This window comes from Lactuca virosa, chromosome 9, assembly GCF_052849685.1.
Source record: "Lactuca virosa cultivar CGN04683 chromosome 9, Lactuca_virosa_CGN04683_v6, whole genome shotgun sequence".
Taxonomy (NCBI): domain Eukaryota; kingdom Viridiplantae; phylum Streptophyta; class Magnoliopsida; order Asterales; family Asteraceae; genus Lactuca; species Lactuca virosa.
The window spans coordinates 279,589,008-279,592,424 of record NC_136434.1 but is presented as its reverse complement, the minus strand read 5'-3'; positions in this window follow the sequence as shown (position 1 = coordinate 279,592,424).

Genomic DNA, 3,417 nt, shown 5'->3' with positions numbered 1-3,417 from the left:
AATAGTCTCATTTATTAATGGGTTGGACCTGTCCATCCATCATTATGGTTTGCTAGGGTTAGACTATTTATTGTGCATGTATGTATCATTAGGGTTTATCGATTGTATTGCCCTACTAAGCTTTTATAGAAAAGTTCACGTTGAACTCTTCTAAAGCTTTGATAATATTAAGCATTCAGCACATCTTTGATCATTGTTCTGTTTGTTTGTTTCACTCTACTGTTTAGAATCTATCGATCTTTAGTTTTACTGTTTCTACAATAGGTATCAGAGCAGGAGATTGTGTAACTCATACGCTAATCTTCTGTCGAGTTCTGTTAGGATTTGTGTTTTTATTGGATTTGTCTTGTCGTCTTCATCGTTTCTATCGATTGTAGACGTCATATCTAAATCCTAGTTTTACCCTAATCTTGTTTATTGTTTTACACATATGATTCTATACAAGTTTCTGTGAATCTCTAAATTGTGCAACACGAAGATCCCCATACTCTTTCTTTCAGTCTATCCAGCTGTTGGATTAGATGTCTAAGTCCATAACTATTATTGGTATGTATTCGACCCGAGAGTAGCATGATCCATTTGGGTTGCATAACACGAGGACAATTTGTTAGGATGGACTCTTGAGAGAAGGTTATATATGATTTATTAATATATTATAAGTTCTAATATATTAATATGAAATCATATGTTTTAATTAGTATTGATCAAGAATCAATTTGGAATTAATTCAGTGATCAAAAGAGACTAATTAAATCTATGGGGACTAATTATGGTAATTAGTTATATTTATATGTGTTGGGCTTATGATCCATGTTGGACCACGTTTATGTATGGATACATAAAGAGTTGGGCCACATGAACCTTGGATCATAAAACCCATGGGTATGGATTTGGATTATATCCATGACCCTTGAGATCCTACATATAAATATGATAGTACATAGCTAAAAACGCCTACACTTGTTCTTAGACGGCATGGAGGTGTTTTGGTGCATGGAGTTTCTCTCTCAAGAGTCACCTTTGTTCTAGGTGAGTTGTGATTCCATTTGAGGTGCAACACTTGGGGCACTAAGTTCTTAAAGGCCAAAGTCATTCAAGCAACACCAAATTCATCCAACTCGTCGAGTTGGTTCATGCACTCGACGAGTCCATGAAGGGGACTCGACGAGTCCATGAAGGGACTCGACGAGTCCATGAAGGGACTCGACGAGTCCATGTACAAATTCATCCAACTCGTCGAGTTGGTTCATGCACTCGGCGAGTTGGACCTCCTGACAGCATATCTTCGAGTTTTTTGGCTGGAATTGGACTAGGAACATTACCCTAAGCTATTTTTGAACTTATAAACCTGTTTTTGATGTGGTAATGTTCATGCTAATCCAATTTCAAAGATAATTGTCAATGGATTCATGTTTTGTATTAGTTTAATGGTTAGACAAATTACATGAAAATTGTTTGATTTGAATTATCTTGTTCCTATGAGTTAGTTTAGATTAATAGAAAAATTATCTGACAATTTGTTTTCAATCCAAATTGATCTAAAAGTTGTTCATAAAATGTGTTTTTGTAACTTGTCCTCAAGTTATATGAAAAGTCTCATTTATGATTTTTGAAAGTCATAAGATTTCCATAAGTTATGAAAATGAAGAGTCTCATTCTTTTAATGTTTTAAAGTCTTCCATAACTTGTCCTCAAGTTATGGAACTTGAAGAGTTTTTTCATTAAAACTACTTTAAACTCATAAGTTATGGAAACCAAAAGTCTTGAATTGTTCAAAACTTGCTCTCAAGTTTTGGAATTTGTAAAGTTACCCCCATGTATTCTTTAGTTCCAAACCCTAGATTTTAAATAGTTTAAAATTCAACCCTTATACTATTTATAATATTATATGTTTAATATTTATATATAGGTATAAGAGTATGTTAGTCTTACCATTAGTAGGCCTCATTCACGAAGCCAGTCTATAAGGGGGTAAAGGTTACTGCCTATAAAATGGCAGTTTAATGGGTGTCCACTCTCACCCACCGCTTCCTTGACTGGTGGAGGGTTGTTAGCCGAACGGGTTTGACATGACATTAATTCTCCCTTCATTCAAATTATAATGATAAATACTACGTAACTAAACACTTATAAATTCCCAATCTTGGTTACTTAGGAAAATGTGAATTTGGTGCTAACCCATGAAATTACACTTTGTACCTTACCAAGTCGTTGGTGGAGCGTCTGTGGGTAACCGACACACTAACATGGACTAGTAAGAGTGGCAAAGGGTGGCTTAATGTTTATCATAGATCGGTGGAGCGCATGTGGGTAACCGGCACATCGATTAGGTGATAAAGTTAAGGGTACCAAGTTAATTTGCATGGTTATTCACACCTTGCTTGTGATCCTCGGCATCCCAGTCACAAACTTGAGAGGGCACAATTGAGATTTAAACATGTCATTGAAAAGTTCAATGAATCTCAAAGGATCTAGGAGTTTCAATTCACTTAAGACCTAAAATTCTTTTTCGTTTTTCGTGGTGGAAATTGGTAAACCGTCATTCGCCTACCTTCAAATATTTTATAGCTTGGATTACGGAATCCCTCTTCCAAGTTATAAAATATTGTGTTGGGTCCTAGCCTTAATATTTCATATTGGGTGTTATATTAAGGACTTAAATCAACTAACTTGAATTTCTCCCATTGTAGATGTCTGGTTCAGACAACTATGATCTTCCCACATCGCTTGGAACAAGCTTTCCTAATGAAGATGATGTCCCATGGTTGGATCATGGAAATCATACTTCTCTTCTTCTACCTCCTTCAATTATTCTCCCTAACCCACAAGTTCTTGAAAAGTTCAAGATCACTCAAGCCCTATTGGCAAGCAAAGTCTATGTGTGCTCACATCTTGGAGATGAAGTCACATATTGACAAACCAGGAGAGTTGGGTGTCAAAGTCTTGAGAAAGTTGGTTTTTTGACTAGGTTCTTCAATCACTTTGTAAGTCACATAGTGAGTTCCTTTAGGACTACTATATGACAGACCATGACATGGCCCTTAATGATCTTACCTATTCGCTTGGTACTGCTGAATCAGCAATGATTTAGAGCACTGGTAAAGCAAATTTGATTGGAAGATCGACTTCCCAAAATTCCATGGACGATGACAATGGTAACATTGGAAATCTAGAAAAGCTCTCTTCCCAATGGAAAGGGATCGGCCATAGTCAACTCGGTTGAACAAATGGTAAAAAGAAAGGATAAGTCTGAGATAGTCCCGTGTACCATTCCCAAAGAGTCCATATGTTTCTATTGCCAAAGGAAGGGGCATTGGTTGCGAAGCTGCCCTATTTACCTGAAAGATCATACGGTTGGTAAAGTCAAAAGGTTTGACTCTACTTCGGGTAAAGTCCACTATCTAACTCTATTAAGTT